Raw genomic sequence first — 26,939 nt, 5'->3', positions numbered from 1 at the left:
TGAGGCAGGCAATAGAATATATATAAAGGATCTGGAAGAAAGTACTGTCAAATCATGTTTAAAGGAAGTGAAAAAAAAGATGCAATTGGAACTTCGATAGAAAAGAGATTTGATAATTTGACCCTTCAGGCTTAAGTGTGTTAAAATATGGTCTAAGCTGTATTAGTTCTTTGTGTTAGCAAACCCAAAAGGCTTATACCTAGTCATTAGCTATTCCAGCAGAGACAGTGAATGCAAACTTACTGGGCCCTTTGAAGAAGCATCTGACATGATGGATTTTCTTGCTTACCAAGAAAATTATTTACAGACAAAAAAATCAACACAGATGTCTCATCAAACATTGGATAGCAGTGTCATTGACCTCAAAGAGATATCACAAAGTCAAGGTTAGGTAAAGAAAGAGGGAAGAGGCATGCAGTTAGAAAAAAAGAATTAACCTGTTCTGGAACGCCAGATTGGCAAGTCAAAAGCCATTTTAGACCACAATCTATGCACATCAAGGGTTAAATTCTTTTTGCAGCTACTGATTGAAATGAGGAGAATAAAGTGGCTTCCAAAAAGATTGTGACTGATGAGCATTGGCCTTTGATGTTTGACTGATTTAATATTGTTTGCTGATATTTGTTATTTGGCATTTATTGACCAGAAGAGGGGGGAAAAAAAATGCCTCGTTTCTATCTCAAATTAGTGAACACTGTGGATTTCAGAAGACATGAAATTTTGTGGAAACCAATTAGGCATTCGGCAATATTAGTAGATTTTCATGTCAAAGTATTTTTTGGAAAAGAAACAGATTAATATGGAGCAGGCATTATGCAGTTTAAAAATAAATTTCCTGTTATTAGAGTAGGTCACTATTACAGGATGTTTGCTATGTAGAATAAACCTTTGGGGATAGCAATCATATTGGACAGAGAGCAGATTGTGACAGCAATAATAAAGTGTACAGCACAACAGTGTGGGAAATGCAGAAGAAAGAAAAAAAAAAACTACAGCACTGTATATTCTTAACAGAGATTCACATTGAGCTATAACCTTAAATAATTACAAGAGCTGAAAATGTTTTCTCTTCTTTTCCATACATTTCCCCTGACTGCTAGAATAAAAAAGAACACACACTTTTATGGATTCATTTAATTGTACTTTATTTCCTGATCCGTACAAGACTCAGAATCCATGTGCAGTAGTGACAAACACTACATGTCGTGCTATTGATCAGTGCCAGCATATAAAACCACCAAGACAACAAACTAAATGCCAAGCCCCTTCTGACAAAGCCTGAGAGGGAAGCTGAATTGGATGCCAAAGCCTGAAAACATCTTGTTTGTTCTTGTTGAACACAGAAGATGAGACCAAGAGAGTTCCACCCTGCCTGGCTGCCCCCAGCAACAAAATATGAGCGTGGTTATCTCAGCTAGCTTTTAATATCACTGCAAAATTGTTACCACGAGACTGAGGCAGTCGCAGCAGAGCAGGGCTCCAGCCACACAGGACTTCAGAGAGCTATCTCAGCAGCTTGACTTGAAGCCAGATGCAAACAGGAAACCGGTACAGCTGTTTGTGTCTGCTGGTGTAGTTATTTTCTTTATCTGGGGTTTTATTCTGCATTCATCACCCCGGTATCAGGGCACTTCTACTCACAGCATCTAAAACAATCATCTGCACCAACTCAAGTTTCCAAAGGGCTCTCAGAGGTATCCTAGGGAAAGCACTATGCAGTAATCAGCTCTGGGATCTTGCAAAATCAAGACAAATATTGCCCAGTGTCACAGTTTTTATGTGACAGTTGTAAATGAAAAAAAGCCAGCTGCAGCGTCAAAGCCATCTTTGACACAGGACCTTTTGGATCTGATGTTCTTCTGTCATTCAGTGACCCACTCATGCAATATAATCACCTACCACCTGCTGGTGTGGTATTGATACCATAAATACTTTGTGGCAGTGACTTTTTTTTGTGAAGACACAGGGTTTAGTGCAGTGCAGGACACTTTGGATGAAAGTGTTGGGGTTCAGCAATAAAAATTAATCAGGAAGGACTGTGTGTGTCTTCTCTGGTGTGAGTTTCTGTCAAGTCAGGTGATGCTTCAAGCAAATGGAAAAGGCAGGCATTAGTCATAACATAGGTTCAATTAAAAAAAATAGTGCATCTCTGTATTTCCTGATTCATGGCAAGACAACCTAATGGCTTTGTTATCTCCCTATGCATCTTCATTTAAAAGTAGCACTTGAGCAATTGGAACTCTATTTACATAAGACTGGATCATGACCAGTCAATGGGCAGGTGCTTAAATTGAATGAAATTTTATTGGGCAAAACCTCATCTCCTTGGCTTTGGCCAGCTATAGAGGTGCATGGAGACAACTCAGTCCAAGGAGGAGATGAAGTATTTGTGTTCTTCAGATGTTCCAGTGTCATCGTTTCAGAGACTCTGAGATGAGCAAGACAGCCCTAGTGACACAGCCTGTCCAAGACATCTATTCCAAACAAAAAGAGAACCTCCACACACACATACTCTGTCATTCTTGGGGTGTCTTCTGTTACTGCAGAACACGTCATTGCTTTTTTTTGACACGGGGTTTAGTGCTTGCACTAATGAAGTATAATCTCCACTTTTCCCAGAAACATTCCCATAGCAGCAGGCTTAAACCAGTGTCATTAATTTCATATTAGGCTAGAAATCTATCTTTAAGGGGTAAATTAATTGCCGATGGTGGCACATCAAAGTGCTGGTGCAAGGACAGGAGTCAGTGGGTTGGATGTTCCAGTCCATCCATGATACTCTGTGGTTTTTTGGCACTGCATAAAAGCTTTAACTGGTTACTTGGCTTCAGTCCCCTTTGTAAGGTCCAGATGCCAAGACCCTGGTTGTCCCTGGGGCGTTAGCAGGAGTGGGAGGAGTGGTCATGAACTCCATGCCTACACTCTTCCCAGTTGCCTAAGCCAGCTGTGCTAGTTATTTCTCATCAGTATAAAGCAGCCTGAAGCCTGCTGTGCTGTGTGCCAAGGGCTGGTGTAGGCAGTGCCCAGTACAGGCAGAATAAACTGCTGACCTTTGCCATTCTGTTCTCATAACTTGCAAATGAGTGTAGCTTAGCTGGTCCAGGAGCCTGGTGAGCATGTGACAAAAGAGAATGGGGAGTTAAGTGTTCCCTTCCTCCCTCAGATATCTGAAATTCATTTGGCCACTCCATGGCTGGAAGCCACTGCACCTGTGAGTACATCCCAGGGGGTCACTGTGGCCTGTCTGCCTCAAAATGTCAAAAAAACTCGGCAGATTCTACAGTGGGAAAGTGAAGAATAACAGAGTCTGCACCACTGGATTTTCATTTTGGATAGTAAAACACTATTTATTTATTTTCCTTTAATTATAGGGCAATCGTGCTCCACTGAAACAGGGCTTGCAGATTTTACTATAACTTCTCTCTTAATTGGATGTTTGTGGATGTAAAGGTTTCAACCATGACTTGCGGAATGAAACAAAAACATCGTTTCTACATTAATGTGATTCTCCTATTTCCACCCATTCTCTCACAATCAGGTTTCCTTGATATGCTTAATCTTTTGCAATGGTTTCCATGGCAACTCCTCCTCATTGTTGTGCCACCAAGGACTCCTGTAATCAGGAAGCCCAACTTTGCCAAGGGATCGGGTTTTGCCTTGTTCCCCGGGCTCTGCTGTGGCAGAAGCCGGTGGCACCGCTGCTTCCTCCCGCCACCCCACCTTCCCTGCAGTCACACCTAAAGGCAAGGGCAGGAAGCACACAATGGGATGTTATTAAGGTTTTATGATTATTGCTACAGCCAAAGCTGCTTTTTCAAGCCCTGTCATACATTGCTGGCTACTGCTGCATTTCCAGTAAATCCCCATCAGAAAGGTGAGGTGCTTGGCTGTTCATCCTCAGAAATGCAAAATGTTATTCTTGCTGTACTGTCCAAACCTACAAAATAGCTTGTATAGAAAACACAGCGTCATCTGTGTGGTGATGTTACATGAAGCAGCCTCTTCTGTACAGCACAGCTGTAGTGTACAGTGTGTGAATTATCCCATACTGTACTGCACACATCCATAGCAGCAATATACAGATACATAACTTAACTCCTGCTGTACAGCACAAAAACACAGCCATAGTATACAGCTGTATAAAAATAGCTGATGCCAGGCTGAGCTGGCTCCAGCAGTGTTTGGTTATACATTGCAAGAACTGTACTTTGTTGGTCTAATTTTCCTTCCTACAATTTACCTCCCCCTCCTCCAGACCAACCAGCTCTGAGGAATGGACTGTGTGACTGGCAAATCAAACATTATTATTAATCACTGTAATTACTTTTCTTGGCCCAATTGCAGAGCCTGGGAAGCTAACCACAGTCTCTAGAGTGCAACCTTAACTACAACATGTTTCTGAGCCACCATTACCTCATTGTTAGTCATGTTTAACCAGAAAGAATTTTGAAACTTTTTTTTTTCCCTGAAACCTCTCAAACCACGTAGGCTGCACAGATCAGCGTGAGAATCTCTGCATATGTATCTCTGTGTCTCCAGCTAACCACCAGCTTTGCCAAAACCTCAAGTGTTAAGTTCAGGCTGAGGGATAGACAAGTATTTTTTACTTCCCCTAGTCACAGGTAGTGTGAATGGCTTAACCACAACAATGATATCATTTTCTACTGTCAAGTAGATCATTCATACCTTTCACAAAAAATAAAAATAAAAATGCTATATTCAGCCTACTGCTTCTGTTCAAGTCAAGTAAACATTCTGTTTACTAATTACGCCAGCTTTGAATGCCCACATAAGGATAAAAATCCTGTTTTGAAAAACACTTCTGAAATGTATCAGCTACATGATAACTAACTGATGACTGCAAGGTCACTGATTACAGAAGGTGACTTAAAACAGTTTTAAGCAGAGTGCCTGCTTCTATGTCTAATCACCAGCTTCTCAAGTACAGTATGAGAGGCCAGGATATGCTCCCAGCACTTGTCCCTTGTCCCAGGTGTTCCTGCCCTGTCCTATGCACACGTCTGCATGAGCATGTAACTATTCCCCAAACCAACTTTTTCTTGCAGGGTTATTTGTCCCTTGGCTCGGTGAATTGATCCAACTCACCTTTGCTACCACACAGGTGTTAGTGTCATCAAGAGGCAAGGAGCAGGAGCAAGTGTCCAGGGGGAGTGGGGTGGAGGAGACCTTATTCAGGCCTCATTTTATGCATTGCTTTTCTTACTGTATGTACTATACTGCATATTACTTAAAAGTAAACAGACAGTAAAAGGGAAAACTTTTGTGATAGCTCCTTCCACTCCTAGAATAGCATCATCTTTTCTTAGACCTGTCTCACCTACTGCAGGGACTCACAACACTGCTTTACAAGGAGGAGTACGTCTGCGTTTTCCTGCTGTACAATGTGACCTGAGACAGAGGAAATGCTCAAACCTGCTTATGATTTAAGCTAAATTTGTACGTGGGGTTGTCCACATTATAACAGAAAAATCACAGATGTGTGGCAACATCACAGCCCTTCACAGCTACCCAATGTGTGAGGTTACCATACAGTTATGAAAGTGACTGGCATTTTTCAACCTCTGCTCTTTAGCTAACTGCTATTTTACAAGCTGAGTGGAAAGGACTGGTGATTATAGAGTCAGCTGGGTGAGGGACAGAGAGGGAACAGCTCGGACACTTTTCAGCCAGCCTTTCTTAGCAATCGTAATCAAACAGAAGGAGTGCTAGTTCTCATTGTCTTTTTGTACAGGCAGAGGTAGGCAGGTTAGTGCTAATTGCCAGCTACCTGTGAACACTTAAATTAAAACGCAGCAGACGCTGTGGCTTTTTCCTGGGCTTGAGTAGTCATTTCTGAACTCGAGAAGTGGCAGGTGAGTGCTGCAGAGGCAGAGAATTGCTCACTGTCCAAGGGTAAAAGCAGCTGACAGGATGGCAGAGAGAAGCCCTAGCCAAAGCAGCAAGGCAAGGAGAGACGGAGCAGCGGAGCCTTTCCTGTGGCACAGCCTTGCACCCATGGCCAGCTGTCCTGGGGAAGCGCCCTGGGGGTTTGTAGTTGAGTGGCAGGAGAGCTTCGCCTTCAGCTTTCGAGTATGTAAATGTAGAGTAATGTGTAGGAGAAATGCAGCCCATGTTACAAAATAGTTATGAGGAGAGAAAAGTCACGTGCTTCTGCACTCAGTACAGTGAACCTATTCACATCACCTGCTGAAGATGCCAACCTTTGGCGGGGACTCTGAACTCAGGGCAAAAAGTTATTACTGTACCACTAATTACACAGAGCTTTACTGAGCAATCAACTATTCAAAACCATTGTTACTGCCATGCTTGTGTATTCGTCACCATGTACAAATGATGCCATGGTGACATGGGATGTATATGAAAGAAGTAGAAAATCATCCCTAAGTAAGAAAGATGTACATACAGGAGAGACAGAGCACTAATTGTTCCTGTGTGTATGAGGAGCACTGGAAAATCTTGGATTAATCATTGCCAAAGAACAGGTGAGTGCCTAGGAATAATCTAGAAAAGGAAGAACACTGAAGTAAAGTTAGTACAAATCTTTTGAGGCAGACTTACAACCCAAAAATCTTGAGAACAAAAAAAAAGTATTTGGAGAAAACATCTCTTCATGAAGATGTTCTCATTTTTGTCCAACTTAGATCTCATATTCAAATAACTGCTAATTTCAGTTAGAAAATAATCTATAGGTTCTTTCCTGCTCTTGCTGCTGTGAAAACATCGGGAATTTTTGTCACTACTTAAATGGGACAAGCAAATGTCCTAGAGTTTGACTTTTTGCAGAAACAATGTAGACCTGAAAGTCAGTAAAGGTACTTCAACTTTGACCTTTGATTTGCAGCTGTAATTATTAGTATTTAGCTTCAAAAACTTCAATAAAACCACCATGACTGCTTATATGAAAAATATGTTCGTAATTATTTGCAGGCATGAAATGTTGTCTGCAAGAGAAGCTCAATGCTGAAAATCTGTCCCTAGAAAAATTGGTAATGAATGTTCCAGTTAATATTTCCCAAACATTCCTCTGTTGCAGTGCTGGCCTAGCTTTTCTGTTTTAACACACATTTTGGACGAAGCACCTGCAGAAGTACATTTTGCTCTAAAATGGAACTTCTGCTATAGCACAGCAGAAGAAATCAACTCAGACATTTTTATGATCTTCAAACACAGACAGCCATTCAGGCTACAGATACAAGACTCATCATTCATATAGTCCTAGCTGCTGTGTTGGTTTGGTTTTCTGCCGTGGCTGGAATAGGAACTTGCCTTTAGCTTTACCTCCCTGTCCTGGCTCTCCAGCTAGCAAGGTTCCCAGCCGAGACTTTGACAGTTGCTGGGGGTTAATTTTGTATTCACATCTCTCTTATTTGAAAAACTCACACATAGTTTTTGGACTTCCCAAATCCTAATATACCCTAAATGAGAGGCTATGTGCATATACCTCATTCATGCCTCAAGGAAGCTTTCTCTGCACTTTCCCATTTCCTTGAATTTCCTACTAGGGTAAGTCAGTCAGAAGACTGACAGCAGCAGTAGAGCACAGCACCAGATAAGACTGTCCCTTGTTTGTTCTCCCCTCAGCCAGTGCTGCTGTCATATTAGCTGTCCTCTGTATCTCCAGCAAAGGCACAAGGGAAGCTGCAGGCACATTATGCTGCAACCTCTCCTTTCCTCCACAGACTGTCCCTTTAAGCATCCCTCTTCAGGGAAGGAATCCAGCCCACTAACTAATTGATCATTTATATTACAAATACTAGCTAATTAAATAATACCTTTTCTTTAGCATTTAATGCAGATCTCTAGCAAAACTTTCCTAGCTGGATAAAATATCTCAAAAAGTCTAAGGAGTTTAGCTTTCTAGTCACTCATTCCACTCAGTGCTATCTATGTTTATTTTTGTTTCTCCACCTACAGATACACAAAACTATGAAAACAAGCTGCAAATCCACATACTTGCTTTCAGAGTCTTTGATGCTTAAGACAAATGTACAGTTATTAAAACAGTTATCAGACACTTACAACCTAAGTGTTGCTAATGGATTTTTTTTCTCCTTCTTTCCTTTCTTCATAATTTATGCAACATTTGCTCACAGGACTGCAGCTCTGGCTGATGCAGCAGTATAAAGTAACTAACTTACCTGAAGCAAAATAATAACAGATCTTTGGGGAGATCCCACCGTGAAAGGAGCCAAGATTAAGGAAAGCAGAAGTTTTGAAAGCTGGACTGAAACGGATCCAAGCAAAACATGCATACACCAGCTACTTCGTTCCAAAGGAGGCAGGTGGCAGGCTTACGTCCTCCTGTTCTTCAGCTACCCATTTCCTTTTGTGGTCATTTTTCATATGAGTTGCTTCCTTTTCTTGCAAGCCAAAATCTGAATATATTATTTCTGTACTGTGCTTGCAGTTTCCAACTCAGCTTACACATAAAATAATTCAACCGCAGCTTCCTACATTCCAAGTTTATCTTGCTTCTGCAATTGCTTTCCTCTCCTCTCTTTTGGATACTTCAGCACCAGGAGGATGTGGGCAAATCAAAAGGAACTGAGAGAAAACAAGCTGAAGGACTTGAGAGTCTGAATTAAGTCACATTAAAACCTGGGTAAATTATGACATAAGGGAATGCGATACCTAAACAATATTCATTTATTTGGCATGAAGCAATAATTGAAAGATTCTATCCTGAACTTTCAGTATCTTAGCACACTATTGGCAGTACAACTGAATCAGAGATGTAGTCAAACAATCACTTTGGGGAAGCTCAGTCAGTCAAGCACATCCAAAACTTACCTGTGCTTCTCCAGTGCATGAGGAGCACATGTTTGTCTCTTTTTAAAAATCCTGTCAAACAGGCTTCTTCAGTGTGGCCAGAGGTGACCACATTCAGACTATTTGAGACCATTGGAAAATGAAGTGCATTGGCATTTAATATTGCAAGCATTCAGAAGTGAGAACAAGTATTGAAAGTAATAAATGAAGATGTTGCTGGGGCTAGACTAATAGAAAAGAATACCTGAAAATATCAGAAAATCAAACCTTAATGATGAGATAATCACCAAGCAAAACTATAGCTTGTCATGAAAATACTTTAAATCAGAAAATTTTACACTAGAAAAACTGGAACTATTAATACAAGGCAGGATTTGCTATTCCTTTACAATTATTATTATTGTTTTTATCGTCGCAGAGAGAGGGGAGGTTGGAAAAATACTATAGGTTAGACTGATCATGCAAAATGACTACTCCATATTCAATAGAGAACGAAGTCCGTAATTTACTAAAGGACAAAGTCAATGCCTTAAAAGTTGTTCTTAGTTCTAGTTCATTGATTTTATTATGAATGCATAATAGCCGTCGCAAAAAAAGCTGACTTATGTCTTCAGACAGAGTGCATGGGTTTTGGATATGTATGTTCAGCTCCTAGAACAAGGAAGCTATGATGATATTGTAGTTATGGCTTGTGTAAACCTTGTTCAGCTTTATGATACACGATATACACTTATGTAGCTGGAGAACAAAAAGATACATCATATTTGTGAAAAAACACCTTTAGCTTAGAAAAAGATTCACAAGAACATACTTTCAGGTGTTCTTGCAAGTATTCATGCTTCATCTGAGTGATAGATTTGCTGCCTTATATATTAAGGCAGTGCCATTTCAGCACAGACACATCTAGGAAGTAATGAGTCAGATCTAAAAAAAAAAACAAACCAAGCCCAACTGTTCCATGTGTTGCACAGCTAGTTAAGATTTGTTGCCTTTAGATTTGTATCCTGTGTTCTCCAGCATCACCAGTAACTCTACATTTCTTCCTAATCTCCCACCTGCATGTCCCTAAATCTTCCCACATGTGCCAGCCCAATACTACTCCCACATTAGTTGCAGCTGCCTTCTGTGTCCCCACACCCACCAAGCTCCCTAGTGCCTCCAGAAGCTTTCCACATCCTCTCTGCCTCCTGCGATGCTGCTGTGTCTCTCCATCCTCTCCTCACAAAGTGGGGATTGCCTGTGTCACCCCCACTACAGCAGCCAGAGATATTACCTTTTATCACTAAGGTGTCTTTGCCAGACCTTGCAACTAGGCAGGGGATGGAGGGATTGATAGTGCAGGGTTTCATACTCATTCACTGTCACTACCTCTGTGGCCAGGAGCCCAGACAGCCAGGATGGCTTTCTTGCTACCACAGGCATAGCTGTGAGCAGGCTGACCCAGATAGTGAGCACTGAATAGGATCTTTTTATGTTGGTAAACAAAATTTGTATGCACTTGATACCTGTGGAGACATTTAATCCTTTGTCAAATGTACTAAACTTTCATCACAGCTTCTAAAATGGCTGGGGGAAGGCATGAGCAGGCAGACAGACGGACACAGATGAGTAGCACTGGTGTGTACATCTCATGTCCTTAGACAACCAGGTTAAGAAACTTCAGAGCTGAAACAGCAGCACTGCCTCTACCTCACAAAAGCGGCTACTGAAACAATATAGGAGGTTGCTGTACAGATTTCTGGCTTCCTCATCCCTATTTCTCAGAAAAAAGAAAAAAAAAAAAAAAAAAAAGGTTTACTTCTATGACTAGTTCTATGCTTATTAGACAAAAGCATCATATTTCTCTGATCCAACTTATCTGGTCATCATTCTCTCCTAATTATCTTTTTCTCTATTGAAGGAACTGTACAGATACCTACACACACACACACGCACACACGTAAAATGTCTAAGTTCCACCTGCCTGGTCAGTAATTTAGCGCAGTTGTTTAAGAACTAATTCAAGATATATTTTTCCCCAAGAAAGCAAAACTATTTTCACTGGCAAAAAAAATTAAAATAATCCAGGTTGGCAATTTAAAGTTATTACTGGATTCATTAGATCTTCAGTATCCTACCTACTGCTGAGCTGCTGACAGGATGAGATTTAGCTGAAACCAGTGGATCCAATTAGAGCCAGGGGTCCACACATTGAGCACTTCCAGCGTACAAATTATTGGTGACATTTCTAAACAGTGATTGACAGCTGAAGCCAGCACACATTTCCTACATCGCTTTGCAATGTCATTATGAGCAGGAGTGGACTTAGTAACCTTTCCATGGTACTAGCAGAAAAAGATTAACTTCCATTTTTTTGCACTCCTGCATTTTTCATCATAGACTTTTTTTTCTAGAACAATTGGACACTCCCAGCATAACTTGGGATTCTAATTTGTATTAAAATTTACCAAGGCTGCAGTCACAAGAGCCACCCTCAGACCTGGGGAATGTTAGGATTACCTTTGTGCAGAAGAAACACCCTACTACACAGATACTAAAAGCTACTTGGTCTCCACTATCAACCTAATATTGTGAGAAAGAACAGCTGAGATGGTGTGAGATTATTAATTTTCCTCTCTTATACAAAGGCTTCTCCAAAATGTTTTTCTAAACTAATTAAAATTCATTTTGATATGTCATTTATTAGCCCAACTGATTCCCAATTATATCTCCCTATAAACCTTGCCTCTGCTAGAATATTATAAGCACATTCGAAATATAAATAATTAATAAGACAAGCATGCCTTTCTTATCATAGGTTGCATGTTATCAACAGACTCACAGCTCATGTTTGGTGCTGCAATCACTTTGCTTCCAGCATCCTCTCAAGTATCAGTCCTTCTTATTGCTATTGCAAGGGACCAGATTTAACCATCTTGGATGTTCTACATGGTAAGATAAAGAGGTACGCATGTATGAGAATTCAAGGTCAATTATCTCTGTGTGGTTTTTCTGTTATTAGTATAACAAATTGTTAAAAATTTAGGCCCTGTTCATGTAATTATTTTCTGTGCAAAACTCACATGGACATCAAAGTGAATTAGTTCAGCACAGGGAGGGACTGCAAGATCAGGCATCTAGCAAAATGTTTAATATTTCAAGTGTATCATCCTTCACAATGCTTCACTGTCAAAGTAAATGAAGCAGAGTAATGTACATTGAGAAAAAAAATATCAACGAATTCCATTTCCATCCTCCCCATATAAATAAATACTGAAGATTCCATGACATGAAAAAAAGCCCTGAGAAATAAAAGCTGATTGGTAAAATGTTGTCTAGGGTGTTGTAATAGACACCCAAAAATATGTGTTCAGTAGATGAGTTTCCACTACATCCTTCGTTATAGCTGCAACTGGCTGAATTATTCATCAGAGATAACACACCCAGCAAAATTATCATAATATTATTTATACAGTAGGAATGATCACCTGAGGCTGATACATTTGTTTATATTCTCCACTGTATGTCCAAAACTTTATATAGTAGGAATATAGTTTCCATTTGCTAACTGGCCAATGATAATAATAATTTTGTTCAATTAATTTATTAGTTAAGAATAAGGTAGAAAATTTCCAAATTATAGCTGAAACAGAGTATGAATAATTGTGTCTATTCTCGCTGAGCTTTACAGTAGTTTCTGGTCAAATCTGCAAATAAAGTCTCATTCTGTCTGAGTCCATGAAAATCTCATTCTTCATGAGTACAAGCAAAGCAAAAAGTGCTTCTAAATCACATCAACTGCTATTATATTGTAATAGAAACTCAAGGTAAGATGCTACTACTGAAGGTATAATTGAAAACCATACGGAGGGGCTCAATAAACCTGAAAATGTAATTCTGCTGTCAACTGTTTGCCCAAGGGAAGTTGCGTCCTTCACCAACAACAGAGCTGAGGAATCTCTGTCACTCATGTGCAGGAGTCCTGATCCTCTCTGTCACTCCTGTAATACTGCAAGAAATGGTTTGGGGAAAATGAGTTGGTTTATTCCTAAAACACATTGCTGTGGTAGTCCTACAGTGTTCTCAGTGTACCAGTACAGTCTTCCAGGATCAGCCAGGCCAATGATTCTGTCAGTGGAATAGCAATATTAATCAGGGCTCTAAAACGAGGAAGGAAATTGGCTTCATATCTAGCCAAAGCCCAGGTTCACCAACTCCTTCCCTGCTTTTGAAGCTCAATGGCTTGGTCCCTCTGGACCCTAGTGGGTCTCACAAAATTGTATGTTCCTCAGTGTTCCCTCGATAATGCTTTCCATTACACCCTTCAGATACAGCAGAGAAGAATGTGCTTGGTTTTGTCTTCAAGCTTTTTGCAAATTTGTCTTATTCCCAGTCTTCTCCTTCAACATGGTATTATTTCCTTCTTTATTCCCTCAAAGATCCTCACATCCACACATTCCTGGCTTAAAGGTCCTGGCTACAAAGATGTCTCACATGATATTTGAATGTAATCTGCTGTATAAAAACATCCTGAGAGAGAACAAAAAGAGGCCACTAGGATCTGCTTGCTCAATATCCACCATTCCATCTGGGATGCATAAAATTCCTAAATCTTTTTTTTGTTGCCTAAAAATGTTTTCTATCTTCCTAGCTGTATCTGCACTACTGAGTAAAGAAGTACTTCACTGCCAAAAATCCCAGCCAAAAGTAACTGTCCCATATACTCTTGGTTGAGCTTGGACCAAACAGTGGCCTGAGAACCCTAATGCTGCACTCAACAGCATGTGACCATTGCTGCAGCTTTCAGAGGATATGTCTGCGTGGCTGTATGTTTCCTTTCTCAAATTCCTCTAAGATGTGGATGTCTAAAACATATCTGTTTTTACAAAACTCAATACCCTTAGGTTAGTTATGTTACTTTACCATGTTATGGCTAAACAGTTACTAAGCCCCAGAAGTACTACCTGCCAAACTGTCCATAGGAAAAGAATACTTTTCTATAAACAGCTCTTTTCTCATATTCTGTCACATTAAAGTGGCTGTACAACACACTCTCACTGCAGAGCTGTGCTGGAGGCAGTTCGGTTCCTGGACTGTGAAAACTGCCTTCAGAAAACTCCTGCAGCCTCTGCCCTTTCTTCTCCCAGGAACCATCCATGTTCGGTTGGGCAGGCAATGTTATTTTCTTGTTTGCTCAGGCTTGCACCCAGAAGACCAGAATGAAAGGGAGAAAGTAACCTTTGCTGTCTCCCTTCCTTCCCCTAACTCCTGCCAGAACCCACCATTCTTATTTTAACAGCACATCCCTGCTTCTGATCCAGGCAATGGAAATAGCTGCTAGACCTTTCTCATTCCTCTGGAGCCCTCTGCACCAAGGCTGCATGTACAGAAAAATAATTCTGCCCTAGGACAGGAGTCAAGTCCAAAGGACCAAAAAGATGTTCTCTCTCTCTCCAGCTTCTCTAAGGTCTCAAAATACTTGGCCAGCTTTCATTTCCTAGATCTTCTTTTTCCTTCCAACATGAGAGTTCATCTTTCCAGTACACATGCAGGAAAGCACATTCAGGTCTCAGTCTGCTTACACCGTAGAGACCTTGTTACTACTCCCGTGATTCTGTTCTGTAGTCTTTTGAGAACAGATATGAGCTCACGCTGTCTGGACTCCAATGCAGCTGCTGCTGCTACTGCCTTTTTTTTTTTTTTTTTTTTTTTTTTTTTTCTGTAGCAGAATGTATTTACTTGGCTTCAGCACTGGACTAGCCACATCCTCAAAGCTTACAATCATGTTGGAGCAAAAGCAGAGCTTGTTCCCACAGACCTGCAAAAGATACTCTGGAAATAACGTTCTGATCTACTTATTTGCTCATGCCCTGTTTTCCTCAGTCTGTGCTTTTCTTCGGACAGTTTCATAACTCCCAAGTCCTGAGTCACTGATTCCAGCTCCAGTATTTTTCCCAGATATTGTGCAAACCAATACCACAGTAAATGGGTTTGTGAAAGTCCAAAGACTTTTCTGCACTTCCTTGCTCTAGGCAATATATAACAAATAAAATCCACTTCTGCCTGGAACTGCATCAGTGTTTAATGTTTCAGAGCATTTCAGTTACCAGAGCCTCGATGTTCTTGTACTTTTTTTTTTTTCTCCTTTTAAAGGAAATCAGGCAATTGACCTTAAGAAACTGTAGTCTCTGTTTAGAAGTCTGCCATGTCCATAATGTCAATCCATCTCAGGGGTCTGAGATTCCTACACGTTTAGTTGTGCTTATGGATGCTTCTCTCCTTTTCAGACCTGTTTCCTTTAGCTGTCAACCCAGTAGCATCACACTCCTGGTGTACTTGGTCCCCTCATGTCTTAACTCCCCCAGGCTGCTTTCTAGACCTGGTAAGGGCACCATTTCCATGATCCAGAGACTGAAAGGCCCTTGCAGGGTGTTTAGAGTCCTCTGGTTCAGGAAGGAGGAAGGTACTGAAAAACTTTCCTCTGTGTGTCAGTTTATCAGTACAGCTACTTTTCCCTATGAATATTTCTTCTAATATATTCTCCTTCACAGAAGGTACCACTTACAGGGACAATCATTTATTTGGTGATCTTCCCCTATTTGATGTGTGATGGATGAGTCTCTCCAGTCATTGCATGTAAGGGCTCTTTCTGAGAAAAGGTTTTGTTCATTGCCTGGGTGCCAGGGTGCAGAATGTTTATGCCTTAAAATGTAGTGAGGAAACAACTAACACCAAATCTGGCTCTCTGAGCTCACCTGCGAATCAATTCTGTGCACACCTGCCTGCAATGAGGGGTGTGCCCAAAGCCTCCCACAGCTTAAGTGTGGGGGAAGAAGAGACCTTCTCAGATGAGCATGGAGGAAGCAAACAGCTTGGTGGGGTGTGAACTGGCTGCAAGGGTGCTTTGCTGCAGGTAGGCATGTTCTAGGGCAGAACGTGGGTGGGTAAGTGATTGTATATAACCAGTACTTATGTATGCAATAAAGGATCTCACTTGGAGTCTGTGCCTTCACATGCTGCAATTGCATACACATTTAAGTTCACTATTAAGGCCGGTATTTAAAGTGAACTTTCATATTAGGGAGCTCACTACCGCCTAAAAGGGGAGGGCATGCTCTTTTCACTCTTGTGCCAGCACTGGCACTCAACAGACTCCCAATGCAACAAGCAGAAAATTAAGTCTGCCAAAGAAAACCAGTAGTTCTGTGGGGGCTTTGTGAATGAAATCAACTCAGCAAAGAGCCCAGTGGGTGCCAGAGTTAGTGGAAGCTGGGGAGGAGGGAGGGAAAGATGCATAGGGCACAGGTGAGGCTCATGAGCCAAAAGCAGGGAGAACAGAGGAGAGGACAGGGAGATAAAGTCATCCTCTTGCAGTAGCAGGAAGCAAACAGGCCAGCTCAGTTGTCCTCTTATCTTCCCCTCTAGATGCTTTTTCAGCCTGTTCCACCACAAAGCCTCACCAGCTGAGGTAGTGGGAAGGGGTAGCTGAAGAAGTCTGCGTTAGTCAAGACAAAAGAAGGGTCCTTATAACCCAGCCCTGAGGTGGTCATTCAAATGACAAGCAAATACCACTTCAGACACTTGCATTGTTGGCAAATTCACCATTCCTGAAAGTGCTTAAAGGAAAGTTCACGTTGTGAAGTTGTGATGGAAGTTTACTTTTCTTGACAAGGGGTCTGACTTCCTGTAATTTAGACACATTGAGGTAGGTGGATTGGGAAGTTCATTTACACCCCTGTTTGACGAGTAATTATGCCATGCCCTATTGGAGGTGACTGGTCCTGTACCACAAAGAGCCAGTAGACAGTTTGCACAGCAGAATATTTCCTTTTATTGGAAAAGACTTTGAATAACAAATACGTTCATGGAATCTGGAATCAGATCTTACCTTGCAAACAAGGTAAAAAAAGCTACGCTTGCTGGGTAGTTTATTTCCAATAAATAATTCATCCTCTTCCAATAGAAAGTCCTGCATTCTAAAATGGAATTGGCTTTACACAACTGATTTCCAGTACAGTATTTGTTCACTGGCAGAAGTCATCTCTACTGAATTCTAGAGGGTAGCATAAGTTTCCCTAAAATAGTTCGGACGTCCTGTGGAATGTTAGCTGCAAAACCTTCGGTGTTCTTTGAGTATAGGCTGGTACATGAAATAATGAGACCTTCAAGCATCGTCTTCTCTCAAAGCTGTAATTTATGTCAATAGATAGGAAAGAATTAATGCAAAGCATGAATTATCCTTTCACTACAATACTGCTTTCCAAAATGTCTATTTCAGCCATTGTAGTACAGACCTCAGCAACATGAAAGTCTCTAAAACTATATAGATCAACAAGTGACAAAAGAATCCTGAAAACTGAACAACATAAAACCGATCTGTTAAAAATATACAAGATTTCTGAATATATGTTTACTCTTTCCAACTTCTATTTTTCTTTTGCTCTTAAAGAAATTCAAAGTAATTGTAAAAATGAGGACATTCCTAGTAGGATTTTTACGGCAATGTTACAAGGTTTAATTTGTGTGAAAGTACTGACGAGTTTATTTGTTTTGTAGGTGTATGGAATTTGCCTCACGTAACACTCAGGACTTAGCTGTAGCTTTGATAGAAATGTTATTTGGTAATTATCTGCTCTTCCCTTGGGAACAAAGGAATTAATTCTGTTCTGCAGTTCACAGCATATTCTCTTTTACACACATATGAAGGATGAATTTTGGAAGATTATGATCTATAGTTACTTTATTGACCACAAATAACTCATCATCCTGGCAGCTCTATCATGACTTTTAAAGAAAACTCAGGACACAGAAGTCAAACTTTACTTCTTAACGTTTTTGTTTATGTTTGGGGGGGGAGAGAATACATCTAAAGGAAAATAAATACTTTAACTTTCATCAAAGAATTAGATGATATTTTATACATAAACAAATAACCCATAAAAATTTGTATTTTGGCATAACTCTCGAGTAAAACCTATATACTTTCCCTATTTCTGATTCTTCACCCCTTTCCTTTAGATAAGAGAATAATCTAAAGTTCAGCTTAAATAAAAGTTTGAGCAATAAACTTCAGGCATAGGTGAGGAGCTGAACCTCTCCCTAAGGTATGGTTTAAGGAATGTGACTTTTTGTTCATTGCAGTGAAACTCTGTATCTGGAGTTAAGATGTTCATCACAGCTTATTCTTTAATCACAGCGTGTTGTGTTTCCTGCTTTCAAAAAATATGTACAGGAGAAGGGCATGCCAGCTGATAGAAACCCAAATACAGGGCTCCTGGATACGCTGTCATCATGAAGAGGAAGACAAAAATGCTCCTATCAGTATTCTGGACCCAAATATTACTCAGTGGAAGTCACTGCTTTCAAGAAATACTTGTAGTAATTATTTTTACAGATGTTTTTGCCTGCAACAAGGGAAGTCCTAGTTCAGTTCAGTAGGGCTATGGGGGAAAGGGATCACCTTTAGGGATTCTCACATCAGATCTGTCTCGTTCTCCATCCCAGGTACCATGGCCTGGGCAAGCCATTTTGGCTAAAGAGGTAGAAGTACGATTTTCTCCAAGAATTTGTTACAAACAAAATCTCCTGGTATAGATGCAAAAATACAGTGTGATCTTCCTTTTTTTTTTTTTTTTTTTTTTTTTTTCCCCAGTCTAGCCTGTTTCTTTGTAGACCCCTTTACAGTTAATCACAAAAAGCACCCCTGTATTAAATACTCCTGTATTTATACTCCTGTGTAAACCTACTGTCCCCTCTAGGCAAGATTGCTGCTTCTCCTGCATGTGATGTACTTTCTAATATAAACATAGCTATAGTTTCTTGGGGTTGTGGTTTCCCACCTGAAAAATAATGATAATAGCGTTTCCTACCCAACAGGAAGGTTGTGTCAATAAATGTATTAAAGAAGTCAAAGGATGGAGCTCTAGAAACATAAATATCAACCCTGTAGTTAGGACCTAGGAACTTAATGTACTTGTTTTTACTGTCCAAAAATGCAGTCAGCTCTGAAACAACTGAAATTCTCATTTATTCTATCAGCAACTAAGGGACTTGGCACCGGCCACTTAATTGGTGTTTGCCTTAGTCATTTTTAAAAAAGCTCTTGGATGTAATCTGCCAATAAACCAACAATTAGATGTTTTACAGGAAACTATTCCATTGACAAAAATTAACTTTAGGAAGAAGGAGTTGGAGGGCTGGAACTGGCTGCACTTTATAACAGTGCTGGTAATAAATCTTGACAATAAAAGGGAATGAAATACTCTAAGCCAGAAAAGTGAAATCACTAAAAATAAAACTAGAGACAAATTACATTCATCTCCCAGATCTCATTCAAATAACTGACTGGAAAAATGTCCCGCTGTGATAGCTGCAGTATCCCAAGAGGTCCACATCTGCCTTCACCCATGCAACTCTGCCAATCAAGAAGACAAATAAAGAGTGATGTTCCTTTCCTTATTATGTGTGCTTCAGTTTGTGGTTAAGATAAAACACTCTAAGTGGATAGGAAAACAGTAGTTATATCCAACAAAGATGCCCCTGTAGGATTCCTTCCAGACTCAGAGCCACATTTGGCAAAAAAAAAAAAAAAAAAAAAAAATTAACGACCATCAAATGTATGAAAAAAACCCTTTCCAAGCCCAGACCACAGAACGCCTCCGTTTTTATGCACAAGGCACAGCCTGGCTCTGGCAGTGCAAACACCCACTCTTGCCTTAGAGAGCCAGGGACTCAGGACATGAGTAGTCCTTGCACTCATCAAATGAGTCATTAGCACCTTCTGGCAAAACAAGCCCAGTCCTTTCAACACAACTGGGAAATAAACTTTGTGCTGAACAACAGGAGAAACAGTAGAGTACCCGCCAGCCTCTGCTTCTCTTTTCCCCTGTCTTCTGCATAAGGTAGCTTACCCAAGGCTGAAACACTTAATTTGCAGTAAGAGTGCAGCATGAAGGTGCACACAGACCTCCTCTTCCTACTTTGTCCTTCCTCCTCCTGAACATGAGATACCATGGAGCTCCTTTGAGCACAACCTATCCCGTAGCATCCTGGCACATGCACTGCCCAGGACAGGCATGCATCAACCTTGCTGTGTGCCAGACCTCACTATGCTGGAGGCACCCCAAGTAACACCACGGGATCTGACATTTCTCCATCGAGCAGAGCAACACAAAGCGAGTGCCTCACTTCATTGACAGAATCGGTTCCACTGAATTAGCACAACACTGCACTCAGCCTCATTAACATGCCCCTCCTCAATGCTGAGAAGCGCAGCTAATTACTGCGGATGCAATACTGGCTGATAAAGTCATAGTATCTTGGTGCTATTTTAGTTGATACCAGTCTGAGATTATCCACCGCACACTATATTGTATGCAGTGAATGAAATGAGAAATAATGAGGTGAAAAAACTTCCTTTACCTTTTTTCATACTCCAGCAAAGGTTTGGGTCATAGTTGATTTCAATACAGGGTGAAGGCTGGGGGTCAGGTTCCACTGGGGACAACTCGGCTCTTCCTTCCTACCCTAATTGCTCAAGCCATACTCTTCATGATTAATTCTCTCATCAGTGCTTCAAGGTCTTCAGGGATTTTGGCAAAGATGACTGTGTTATCAGCTGATCTAATGTGGCTTAGGTGCTCTCATTTATCACGATGCCCTTTCTCTCCCTATTCAAGGTTTTTATAAACTTTTCCAGGCATGAGGTGAATTGTTCCAGTGTGACAATATCTTCTTGTCTAGTTCTATTCTTCCACTTGATCTCTTAAATTTTCTTGTCAATGCTTAAATGTCACCACAACACATTGTTCGCATGCTCCGGGATTCTAAGAAATCCTTCTTCTTCTCCCGCGTTTCTCATGCTGACTGTGCCCAGGTTTTTTGTGTGTACACCGTTTCCATTACACACCTCATTAGGGGCGTGCACCTGCTCCTGTTGAAGGCAGTGGCAAAATTCCTACTTACTTCAGAAAAAGCAGGTTTGGACCCAGTGGTATGCCAACTGATAAATTAACTTTCAGACAAAACCCAAAGAGGTAGGAAATTTTCCAGGAATATGATTCGCCGTTTGAATAAATGAAGATTTTTCTAATTGAAGCTGTCAGAAACTTTTCTGTATATAGTAAAGAACTCCTTTGTTTATTCACTGCTGAAGACCTAAATGAAAATAGACTCTATAAAACTGTTAATAAATAAAATAAATCACAGTCCAGCAGCTTTTTTCATAAAGTGAGCTTTATTAATGTAGACACCATTAACACTCTAGACTACAATTGCTTATGATGTAAAGGGATGCCTGCTATTTGAAATTAATGAAAGCATATTCCTAAATGGCCAATACTGGATATTCTCCAAGTAATGTCTCTGCAGTGAATTGTATTTCATCACTGTAGAAACACAAGGTTTTGAGTTAATCATCTGATGCAAGAGAAAACGGAACAAAAAAATCATAAAAGTACATGAAAGAAAACATAAAAAATATTTTGGCTTCTGTGGTAATTATCAAAAAGAGCATGTATTTTTTAACAGTTTGGGGACACGGGATTAAAAATATGGGTTGGTATGTCTTTAGCATTGTTCTACCATTATTACTATTTTAACCTTATGGAGATTATTCCTCTGTGAGAGATTGAATGAGATCTTAGCATAGAGTGGTTTAAAATAGAAGATACCATCTTCCTCTGCAGTCTATCTCTCATTTCTGTAACCTAGGGTGTCTTTCCCCAAGCTTTCAAATGAATTAGGACATACTTAAAGTTGCTTTATAAAATAAAGCATAAGACAATCCACCTTCTTCCAAAACTGAAGTTATTATTTTAACATCTTAAATTATATTTTATATACATATATATAATATTTTAACATATATAAACATCTGGTCAAAATTTTCTGAATATTGAAAATTTTTTGTACTAGTTCTTGTTTGACCCATGGCTGGCTATACTGGCAATTTCTAATCCCAAACACAAATTGCTACTTTCACTGGCTGTGGAACTGTAATATAGATTAATGTCCACTGAGCTATAGTTTGAGATGAAATGAATCTCTCATGATGTAACCCAAATTTAAGTCCTAGCCTCCAGAAATTATTCCATTAATGAATTTCTTCCCTATCCCTTCATCAGAAATAACGAACCCAATCCAACAATCTTTAATCAAATTCTCATGGAGCTCATTAAAGTAACTGGAAGTTTCTCTGAGTGATCTATAGGATCAAACACGTTCTTTGTATCACTGCTGCTGAAGTGAGTTTTATACATCAGCTTGTAGCTCCTCTGTGTTGACGATAAATGGCCACCTTGTTCAGGGCCATCTCGTTCAGGGCATACCATACACAAGCAAAAATGACAACAGAGGTAAAACTGAAAGAAACTCTGTTTGGTGCTCAGCAACTATCGGACAAGGCAGCATCATTTTAGTCCTTGTGAGTGTTGCACACCCCCCAAGTTTCCCTCCACCAAGGAACTTTTCTTTCCAGCCCTTTTGCACTGATCAGTCTAGTGGCAGGTCAGTTGCCATGGCTGCACATCACATCCTTTTTCTACTTGATAATCATGCTTCATAGTGTTTATTATGAAGTGATTCAGATATCAATTGCACTAGGTAAGAAAGTCTGAATCTTAACCTTAGCGATTTGAAAGGTAATTGCCATGGAGAGCATGAAAGAGATCTTCACATCCTCTGCTAGTCCTGCCTTTCATTGGCTTGATCAGTGCTTTGGCAGGGCACAGGTTTTCAGAAGACATCAGCCCAGCTTTCTTATTTTGGTTTTCACAAGAAAGGTCGCTGAAGTCTCCTTCCTTTTGCTAACAAATACCTGTGGGATATTAAAAACATAAAGTACTATGAATTGCCTCTATAATGCTCTTCACTATAAGATTACATTCCATAAGAGGTTATTGCACTTTGACTATCAACTACACTGATCTTCCTGAGTAACGCAGTCAATTTTACCGTGCACTTCCCACACAATACACTGATTCCTTGGCTCCTGAGAACAGACTAATTGAGAGGGTGTGCTGTATTACAGAACACGATTTGCCTAAAAAGATTACCATCTAGCTCATTAATTTTACATTACCATACCATGCTTCTATTGACGTTATCACAATGCTTTCTACAACTACTTACTGCAATCACAAAAATGCACAGAGATCACATAGCCATTAAGGTGATGAAAAGATTTTTAGAGATGTTATTATTTATTTATGTTATAGCAATACCTCCTGGTCTTGGTCAATATTGGGACCCACTGTGCCAACCCAGAAAATGTGTTCCCTGTCCTGAAAATCTTGGGGTCTAATTACTCCTAGAAGCAACAAAAGTACAATGCAAACAAATAGGAAGAAGGAAAAAGCAGCAGTTATGACTTGCATTTAAATAAACTAAATATTTACACAATTTATGTGCATTTAAGGAACGTACGTTATAGGATAATCACAAGAAAAGTTGCTAAAAAATAGGAGTGAGCAACAACAAGGTAGGAGTGATTGGTGAGGAGACAACTAAGAGAAGATAGGACTAGTGGGAGTTTTCTTCCCAAAATGACAGACTGGGATGGTATTTAAGGGAAAAGAATTCAAATGGATCGGATAGAAGTTGATCTCATCAGTGACACCAGTGCTGCAGGGTTAGCATAATTAGATATAATCGTTCTGAATAAAAATGGAAATATTACAATAACTTGTGAAGTGTCTTGGACAAAAAAACTGGATTAACTGAGTATGAGACTGTATGTGAGCATCAGTATTCTGAGGGATGTTCTGGGAGAAACCATGGAAGAGATTTTATCAGGAGAGGTTTGAAGGAGTCAGAAGGGATCTAGGACCCTCTTGTTTCAAAAGCCAATGCTGACCTGGTCTAGAGGAGGCATTTCCATTTTACAGAGACTTCTGAAATTCTGAGAAAAATGGCCTTTCATTTCAGAATGAAACAGTAAGTAGAAGGCAGAAATTTCACTTGAGAATGAATAGTAGTAAGATTCTGCTTGAAAGAATCCAAAATGTTTTGTTGTGAAATTGGGGTGAAATTCTGCAGACAGCCATACCATCTGAGACACCCACACCACCATTTGGAAGAAGCGCAAGCTGTGAGGCACCTGGCACAGCTCCTTGGCTGCAGAAAGTCAGGACTGCTGCAATATACAGCTCGGTTCAGAAAATTGCTCCCACAGAAATAGGTCTAAACACATGAGATATCAGCTTGGAGGAGGACTTCTGAGACTGCCAGACACAGTGTTGGGGACCCAGAGCTGAATATCAGAGCTGAAGTCCCCAGGGCTTCCAGGCTTCCTGCTGAAGAGTCAGGAGACTGAAGCAGCAAGGTTTGCTTTTCCCCACCTCATCACAATAATTCTGCACAGTGTGCTTGCACTTCCCCTTATTCCCAGTTTCATCTTTTCCTTCTGATTGCAACAATATCAAAAGATCCGATGGGCAACACAATGGCTCTGAACTTGGCTATTGACTGTCAGTAGCATGGGAGAGCATCACTGATGAGGAGGTGGCGCTCCCGGGATCCCCGCTCGGTGTTAGGAGACACTGCAGACTGAAGAATCTCAGGTGAAAAAGATGATGGGCCTAAAAACTTCAGATCCTACCCACAAAACTGATCCAAGGCTCCTCCGGTTCATGCATGTATAGCAGGGAGTCTGCGGGGGCGTGAGCAAGTTTCTCAAACTGGCAGATTCTGCATAGCATGGTTGCTTTGAAGCCCCTAGCAGCCCACAAAATGAGCTGGCTGGAACTCAGGCATGTTGCTGTCAGAAACCCACTTGTGTTCGTCTTCTAGTTCATCAAAAACAACATACTTCCAGAAGACAATCTGGATTTCATGATAGAAACACAGTTGGAAATACCCAGCACACTCAAGCAGGAAGGTCAAGCAGTGAAGATTAAGAGATAACGAAAAACTAGACCACTTAATCAGCTTCTCCCTGTGGCTAGACATAAGCAATAAAAATACAGTGAAATAACCTGTAAAGAACCAACAGCAAGGAAATACATATATTTAAAACTACTATTCATACTGATACTTTTTATACTTTTTATACTTAGAAAAAAGCCAATAGCTTTATACTTCTACCATAAATTCTTCCTGCAGAACAATCTGGGGCGTTACACAGCATTAGCATACCCATAGTATCTGGTTTGGGCTTTATTTTTCCCTCGCTAGTGCTGTCTTTAGTCAGAAGAGATGCAGCTGTGGTGATACTCCTAAAGATATTTGTCCTTCTCTCACAGACATGGTTTCAATTAAGTTTAATTACAGCCCCTGTAGTTTCAGACCAAAGTCTACTTCACACCACGTGTAACTTCTATTGCAAGACAGCTCAAATCTCAAAGCTTTGCAGCAAGAATAGACAAACTTCTACCACCTCAACAGTATTTTTTGCAGTGCTGATGAGTTAGATTCAAAGTCTTTTTTCAAATATTATTTGAGGCTTATTCAGGGCTCCACTGCTGCAACCTGTAAGCAACAAAAAAAGATGGAGTGAGTAAAAGATGAAAGCAGCTCTCCTGAGGCAGATTTTTGTCACGAAATCTGACTGTCTCTGATGCTTTTTTGGAAACCCCAGCTCCTGCTGTCAGTTGATCATAAAGACCAGATTCCTTTTTTCTTAGGAAAAAATAATAATAATAAAATAAAAAAGTTATTATCACTGACAATTACAGAGAAAAGTCATGAAAACATGACTACAGTGTTCCTGCAGGGCTCAAGAGTCAAGCAGTTATTTCTCTGACAACCTTATTCTAAACAAAACTCAAGGTTTTGGAAGGACTTTGGACTGTAAAAAGGCATCTACAAAGAATGAAGCAAAGTATGTATCTCATGCCTAAAAGTTTAATAGTAGGGAGAGTCAGTCCTTTAGTGCTGAAAACAGGTTTTGGCACAGATGTTGGTACAATCATAGTAGATTCACTCACCTCTTAGCCAGATCCAAGTTAACTTCTGCACAGCAACTGGCTTGAGGCAGAGCTCTGTATTCTGGGTACTAACTGGCTTTAATCTCACCCCAGATCTTTGTTGTTCAGAGCCTAATATTTGATGAGATGGATTACGGGGTTGTTGCGCTCTAACTCTCTGCTCAAACATGGAAAATGGCATGCAAAAATCTGTGAAGCGAATGCAAATCCACCTTCAGAATAGGCCAGCACATGGCACGGTATTAGGAGCTTTATTTCTTAGGCACCAGACAAGTCATTTTTGAATTTGTTGACACCATGCACAGGATCCATATAAAGCCAGGCACAGAATCCAAGAACAAACTGAAAAGGAAAAACAAGCAGCATTTGCTCCCAGCAGCGATCGCAACCACATGGCAATCTTGGCTGCCATGTGGAAAACGTTCATTAGCCTATTTAACCAAAATTAACTATGAAAATGTACTCTGAGTTTTCTTCCCTCACATTGGTAAGATGTCTTTTAACGTAAGTGTTTTCTAACCAATTTAAAGCAATTTTTCCTGTAAATGGTGTCATTATTATCATTATGCTGCAAAAGGTTAGGTCATGATTTTTCTGAGAGTTCTCAGAATCACATTTTACTTGCTAAAATGTCAGAAAAAAACTCATATCTTAGATTCACCAAGGTGCAGTGAATTAGTGTCAAGAAATAAAGCAGAGAGCATCCTATTGGACAAAACAGAAGCAATAAACTGTAGTTACAGATACATACTCCCACAAATGTCTTTCTTCTCAAATAAATCAAATCAATACCCCAGCTCCGATATCAAATATTTCAAATTACTTGACCTGACCATGTCTCACACCAGGGTCTTGGCTCCACCAAAAGTAGAAACAAAGTTGGAAGTTGCAATCCTGAGCTTAAGCCACTGAATCAAAGTACGTCTGTGTCAGACTTTGCACGCTTCCCCTCCATCACCATAATGCAAGCAATTAATTCAACTGTCCTTGCGAGAGTAGAAATCTGTACCTAAATCTGTATTTAATTTTTTAGTGGGTGTACACTTCAGTTGCAACTGTGTATATATATATATATATATATTTGAATGGGGGTTTTTTGGAAAAAGAGCCTTTGAATGACATTTGTTTCATACTCTGGCTGAAGACTGGGGATTTTTTTTTTTTTTTCGGTAGAGTTGGGGTTTCATCCTTTCCTCTTTGGTAACGCCTCATTTGCCATAAGAGAGCATAAAAACACCTGTGCTG

General features: G+C 40.2%; 1 long non-coding RNA gene across 1 annotated transcript; it reads right to left on the bottom strand.

Annotated features, from left to right (window-relative positions):
• Positions 1 to 18,418: 18,418 nt before the first annotated feature.
• On the bottom strand, positions 18,419 to 25,479 carry LOC308062618. The gene is made up of 2 exons (XR_013927650.1): positions 25,076 to 25,479; positions 18,419 to 24,703 (listed from the first exon to the last, which is right to left on the bottom strand). It is a non-coding gene; the product is annotated as an uncharacterized lncRNA (long non-coding RNA).
• Positions 25,480 to 26,939: the final 1,460 nt, after the last annotated feature.

This window comes from Falco punctatus, assembly GCF_963210335.1.
Source record: "Falco punctatus genome assembly, chromosome: 4".
Classification (NCBI taxonomy): domain Eukaryota; kingdom Metazoa; phylum Chordata; class Aves; order Falconiformes; family Falconidae; genus Falco; species Falco punctatus.
The sequence above is the reverse complement of the archived record's forward strand: the minus strand, read 5'-3'. Positions and strand labels throughout refer to the sequence as shown.